The following is a 6,741-nucleotide window of genomic DNA, read 5'->3' on the forward strand; positions in this document are numbered from 1 at the left end:
TTGTTAGGTCTGATGTGCCACTCCTGAAGCCTATTGTTGGACCATTTGTGATAGGTAGGAGAGAAGAGGGGGAGAGAGAGAAGTGGGACTGTAGGAGTCCGAAGAAGAGGGGGCCTAGGGGACAGGGGTTGTGTAGAATGTGGTGTAGGTGAGGGTTTGTGTAGAGGTAGGGGGGAGGGAGTAGGAGCCCCAGACAGTTCTACACCTGTGGAGGTGGAGGGCTCAGCATTGGGTTTTGTAAGCTGGTTAGCTTTTTTGTTTCCCTTGCTCATCATCACCCTTGATGGTTTGGACTGTCCTGGGTCTACCCCTCCCACTTGGGTGGAACCTGGTGGAGAGAGACATGGTGTTATATCCTGTGGAACCAAATGTGTTATGAGGTGGTTAGCCTGGGTGGTGTTAGTGATGGCCGTGTTAGGGCGTTGGGTGATTGTGGGCTGACTGTTATAAGTGTGAGTGATAAGGGCTGTAACCTGTATGGTGGGTCTGTTTTTGGGTGGTGTAAGGGTAGGGGAGACCGGGAGAGTGTCAGTAGGGTGGGTGTTAGTGGGTGTAGGGTTAGGGTTAGTAAGAGGGTTTGGGGTGTCAATGGGAGAAGTGTCTATGGGTGTGGGAGTAGTGGGGGGATTTTTGGTGTGGTGTTGTGCGTTCTGAGTGGTGTGTGTGGTGTTGGGTGGGTGTTGATGGTCATCAGTATCTGAGAGTGTATCTGTCAGGTCAGGTGTGTTGATGGTAAAAGTGACCTGCTGTAAGTCAATGGAAGTGGAGAGTGAAGGGATGGATGGGGTGGTAAGTGTAAGTGTGGGATGTGGCATAACTCCCAAGTCCTGTTTAGGAGGGGGAGTAGGGGCCCTAGTGGGTGCAGGAAGAGGAGGGAATTCAGTGAGAAAAGAGGGGTCAGAAGAGTGAGTGGGTGTGGGGGGGTCCCTAGGAGTGGGGGTAGTAGTATGGGGAGGGGGGGGTGGTGTGTGTTGGTGTTGTGTGGGGGGAAGACTGAGGGTTGAGAAGCCGTTGAACTGTCTGTAAGGTAGTGGGTGACAGGCGAGTATGGTACCTCTTTCTGGCCCAGCCACTGGCAATCTGAAATGCCAGTGTATTGAAAGGGGAAGGGGTGGAAGTCAGTAGTGTAAGTTGTGTGTTATAGTGTTCCAGAAGGATGTCCATGTTGTGTTGCATCCAGTCTGATGTGTTCTGGTTGAGTAGTGTGCGTGTATGTTGAGTGGGTAGTGCTGGTTTAATAAATTGTGTAAGTTTGGCTACTTGTCTGGTCATACCTGTGGGGAAGAGGCCTGTCTGGAGTGCATGTGAAATTATGTGTTGGTGGTGAGTGACTTGAATCAGTTTGAAGTAGTGTTTGGATTGTTGTCGGGTGAGGGGATCTGGAGGTTGTGTGAGAGGACGTGTGTAGGGTCTGTTGAATGAGGCCATGTTGTATGTGTAATGTAGTGAGTGAGTGGAAGTGAATGTATGGAAGTCAATGTATGGAGTTGTGTAGTGTAGGGAGAAGAAAAGAAAGAAAACAAAACCAAAAAAACAAAAATAAAAAATGGGGGGGGCAAATATGTTGGAGGGGGGGAAAAAGGAATGGGGGCAGCTGGCTAGGAAGGAGCAAAACGGTAAAAGCCAACCTTACAGAAATTAACCAACACTAAAAACAAACAACTGAAAAGATAAAAGCCCTTACCTGTAGCGCAGACCTAGGTTCGCATACCTCATGCTTGTGTTGGGTTTGATGTTAAAGATCCACAGAGTAGTGTTCCAGATGGTAGATTGCTCAGGTTACCTCCAAAAGAGTGAGGTTGCAGTCCAAGTTCATGAAAGAGAGCACAGTCTTGACAGCCAGGTGTATAGCAAACAGTCCAGATATGTGCTAGCATGCTAATCCATGTGGTCAGGCAGGTGGATAGGGTAGTCCTCTTACAGTGTTTGTTAAAATTTAAAAGCCAATCTTTATTTCAAATAATTTAAAACCAATTGGATTAACTAGTAAGGAATAAAAGCAGAAATACCGTGTTGCTCCTTGGAAAACTCCTGACGTTTCGGATAACTAATCCTGCATCAGAGGAGAAAGTGCCTAGTGCTGGTGTGTTTGGTATTTCAGTTAGAAATGAGGGGGGGAGTTAGGAAGAGGAAGGGGTTTGTTTCTGGGAAGAAGGGTGTTGGTTGGATGTAGTGTGAGTCAATCTAAATGAGAGTATGTGGCTGTCTGTGATTGGGGCATTTGAAATTGGTCTGCAAATGGAGGGAAGCTAAGGTGGTTGGGAATTGTAGTTCTAAGTGTAAAAAGTGAAGTTGAGGTAGAGTGTAAAGGCTCTACTTAAGAGGTCCTCAGGGGTGTAGTGGCTAAGAGGCCAGACTGGAAGGGAGAAGGGCACAGGTTCGAGGCCCGTCTGACCAACTGTGCAAAAAGCATTTATAAATAGGTTTAAATAAATAAAATAAATAAAAGTAGTAAGAAGGTGAAACAGGGTTAGAAGATAAAAGAGAGGACCTAAAAGTGAAATATTAAGTAAAAAGTGTTAGGGTATGTTTGACTAATATGGAGAGGGTAAAACAGAGTAAAGGGTAGATTCCCTGGCGTAGTGGTAGGGAACTCGCTCCTGGACCCCAGAGTCGCAGGCTCGAGTCCCACCAGGGAGGGGCACAGAGGAGTTTTTCTCAAAAGGAGCTAATCTTTCTAGTAGTAGAAGATCTATACTGAGAATAAAAGGGTTTAAAATCAAAGACTAAAGGAGACTCAATAGAGTAGGGGGAAAGCATCTGCCCCTCGGCTGGAGGGTAGCAGGTTCAAATCCCAATAGAGTCACTCCAAATTTTTGTATTTTTTTGAGAAGGTAAAGAAAAAAAAGGAAAAGAAACAGAAATCAAATTGCAATAGCCAGTGCCCCCATGGGAGAGTGGTTAGGGCAGTGGGCTGGGAGTCTGATGTGCTGGGTTCAAGACCCGGGTGTGGCCGGGCCAGAGGAGGACCAACCTGTCGGTGGGAGGAGAGCAGCCCCGGCTGGAGCTACGGTATGTGAAAGGTTGATATGGAGAAAAGAAGAAAGTGTGGTGGATCCAATGGCACTGGCTGGGTTAGGTTAGGGGAACATGATCTTTGGTGGAGTGGGTGACTGTGAGTGCACTGGCCGATTGGATCCAACCACACCAACAAGGAAGGGAATAGGGTATGAAAAGGTCAACTGTCTATAAATAAAATAATATGTATATATAAATAAACAAATAAATAAAGAAAAATAAATAAATAAATAAATAAACAACTCATGAAGGGTTAGGATAAGGGGTGGGGGGCTGGAGGTTAGGTTGAGGGATGGGGGTTAGGTTGAGGGATAGGGGTTAGGTTAAGGGGTGGGGGTTGGGTTGAGGGATGGGGGTTAGGTTAAGGGGTGGGGGTTGGAGTTTTAGCCAAGTGGCTGGAGGTTAGGTTTAGGGATGGGGGTTAGGTTTAGGAATAGGGGTTAGGTTAAGGGGTGGGGGTTGGGCTAAGGGGTGGGGGTTGGGCTAAGGGGTGGGGGTTGGGTTTAGGGATAGGGGTTGGGGTTTGGGCCAAGCAGCTGGGCCGGGTTAGGGTTAGGGTTAGGGTTAGGGTTAGGGTTAGGGTTAGGGTTAGGATAGGGGGTAATAGCCACAAGTGCACCGGGGTGCAGTTGGTTTTTTGGCCACAAGTCGTGCAGCGTTGGTGGTAGACTGGCGGCACCCCCATGCGCCCCCATGTTTTCTGACGCTCCGGACGCAATGGCGCCACCCCCGTCTCGCTGTGACCTTGCGTCGCGGAGCTAGGCGGTTGGCTAGGGCCAGAATCGTATGTGAATCCGCAGCTAGCGTGACATGTTCATCACATACGACTCTTGACTTAGCGGGTTTTCACTCTTGGCCCCTTAGTGGCAGTATGGGAGAATGACAGTCTGTTACATTTTCCATCACATACGAGTCTTGAGTTAGCGCTTTTTCAGTCTTGGCCCCTTAGTGGCAGTATGGGAGAATGACAGTCTGTTACATGTTCATCACATATGACTCTTGAGTTAGCGCCTGGAGGTTTGCTAGGGCCGGAATCATATACGAACCCGCAGGTATACCATGGGTTTGAGATTTTTTCGGCTCTGCTTAAGGCTTTAACCCTTGCGAGGTTAGCTTAAGTGGGGCACAGTGCACCAGTACTTATCGGTGCTTAAGCCTGGTTGTCCGTGGGGGGGGTGGTACCCAGAGGGGGGGGGCGTTTGCCACTTTGTGTTGCGGGCTTAGCATAGAGGGTGTTAGCTAGTTTGATTAGCGTGTTTATTTTGGGTTAAGTTTAGGAGTAGGATACAGGGTAATGCTCCCAGGCTCACACACACGCGCGCAGGGGACAGAGAGGAGTCTTTGGAGCCTCTGTGAGCAGCTGCGGCCTGTGTGAGAACACGCACTGTCTCCTAGGCCTCTCTGTGCCTCTCCAAGCGTCAGGGGTCAAACCAGAGGTCAAGCTGTAGCTAGTAGGCCTCTGACAAGGCCTCGGCCTAAGTTTGGGCCTCTGTGAGTAGCCGCAGCCCGTGTGAGCACAAGCACTCTTCCCCAAGCCTCTCCAAGCATCAGGGGTCAAGTCAGAGGTCAGCAGTAGCTAGTAGGCCTCTCACAAGGCCTCAGCCTAAGCTGGAGGATTGGGTTAGATTGTAAATTAATTTTGGGAGAACAGAGTCTAGGTTGTGCTAGCTGTGGAAAAGGGGATAGGGAAGAGGTTGGGCCTCTGTTCGTGTATTAATCGGGGTTAAGTTTAGATGTAGGATACAGGGTAATGCTCCCAGGCTCACACACACGCGCGCAGGGGACAGAGAGGAGTCTTTGGAGCCTCTGTGAGCAGCTGGGGCCTGTGGGTGGGTGTGTGTGTGTGTAGGGGTGCTGCAGTGGGTATAGCACAGCATCTAGGCCCAAGCATCTAGGCACAGCATCTAGGCCCAACTTTAATAATAATAATGTAATAATAATAATAAGTTGGGGCCTCTCTGAGCAGCTGGAGCCTCTCTGAGCAACAGGCCCCTCTCACTGTCCCTCTCTATCACCTGCGCGCGCGTGTGTGCGTGTGTGTGGCTGTGCTTGGTGGGGGGGGTCTAGCGCAGCTCTCTGTGTCTCTCCCTGCTCCTAGGCCCAAGTTGAGCCCGTCTGAGCACAAGCACTCATCCCCAGGCCTCTCCCGGCCCGTCCCGTCACAGTAGCTAGTAGGCCTCTCACAAGGCCTTAGCCTAAGCTAATGTGTGTGTGTTTGGGGGGGGGGGGGGGGGGGGGGGGGGGGCGCTCAGGATCGGGTGAGATTCTAGATTAATTTTGACGCTCCGGACGCAACGCCGCCACCCCCGTCTCGCTGTGACCTTGCGTCGCGGAGATAGGCGGTTGGCTAGGGCCAGAATCGTATGTGAATCCGCAGCTAGCGTGACATGTTCATCACATACGACTCTTGACTTAGCGGGTTTTCACTCTTGGCCCCTTAGTGGCAGTATGGGAGAATGACAGTCTGTTACATTTTCCATCACATACGAGTCTTGAGTTAGCGCTTTTTCACTCTTGGCCCCTTAGTGGCAGTATGGGAGAATGACAGTCTGTTACATTTTTCATCACATATGAGTCTTGAGTTAGCGCGTATTCACTCTTGGCCCCTTAGTGGCAGTATGGGAGAATGACAGTCTGTTACATTTTCCATCACATACGACTCTTGACTTAGCGGGTTTTCACTCTTGGCCCCTTAGTGGCAGTATGGGAGAATGACAGTCTGTTACATTTTCCATCACATACGAGTCTTGAGTTAGCGGGTTTTCACTCTTGGCCCCTTAGTGGCAGTATGGGAGAATGACAGTCTGTTACATTTTCCATCACATACGAGTCTTGAGTTAGCGCTTTTTCACTCTTGGCCCCTTAGTGGCAGTATGGGAGAATGACAGTCTGTTACATTTTTCATCACATATGAGTCTTGAGTTAGCGCGTATTCACTCTTGGCCCCTTAGTGGCAGTATGGGAGAATGACAGTCTGTTACATTTTTCATCACATATGAGTCTTGAGTTAGCGCGTATTCACTCTTGGCCCCTTAGTGGCAGTATGGGAGAATGACAGTCTGTTACATTTTCCATCACATACGAGTCTTGAGTTAGCGCTTTTTCACTCTTGGCCCCTTAGTGGCAGTATGGGAGAATGACAGTCTGTTACATTTTCCATCACATACGAGTCTTGAGTTAGCGCTTTTTCAGTCTTGGCCCCTTAGTGGCAGTATGGGAGAATGACAGTCTGTTACATGTTCATCACATATGACTCTTGAGTTAGCGCCTGGAGGTTTGCTAGGGCCGGAATCATATACGAACCCGCAGGTATACCATGGGTTTGAGATTTTTTCGGCTCTGCTTAAGGCTTTAACCCTTGCGAGGTTAGCTTAAGTGGGGCACAGTGCACCAGTACTTATCGGTGCTTAAGCCTGGTTGTCCGTGGGGGGGGTGGTACCCAGAGGGGGGGGGCGTTTGCCACTTTGTGTTGCGGGCTTAGCATAGAGGGTGTTAGCTAGTTTGATTAGCGTGTTTAATTTGGGTTAAGTTTAGGAGTAGGATACAGGGTAATGCTCCCAGGCTCACACACACGCGCGCAGGGGACAGAGAGGAGTCTTTGGAGCCTCTGTGAGCAGCTGGGGCCTGTGGGTGGGTGTGTGTGTGTGTAGGGGTGCTGCAGTGGGTATAGCACAGCATCTAGGCCCAAGCATCTAGGCACAGCATCTAGGCCCAACTTTAATA

The 6,741-nt window shown here is 49.6% G+C and overlaps 1 long non-coding RNA gene across 1 annotated transcript; it reads right to left on the bottom strand.

The window, feature by feature from the left end:
• Positions 1 to 211: 211 nt before the first annotated feature.
• Positions 212 to 2,673, bottom strand: LOC121680780. The gene is made up of 2 exons (XR_006021817.1): positions 1,685 to 2,673; positions 212 to 328 (listed from the first exon to the last, which is right to left on the bottom strand). It is a non-coding gene; the product is annotated as an uncharacterized LOC121680780 (long non-coding RNA).
• Positions 2,674 to 6,741: the final 4,068 nt, after the last annotated feature.

Source organism: Alosa sapidissima, chromosome 13, assembly GCF_018492685.1.
Source record: "Alosa sapidissima isolate fAloSap1 chromosome 13, fAloSap1.pri, whole genome shotgun sequence".
In the NCBI taxonomy this organism is placed as follows: Eukaryota; Metazoa; Chordata; class Actinopteri; order Clupeiformes; family Clupeidae; genus Alosa; species Alosa sapidissima.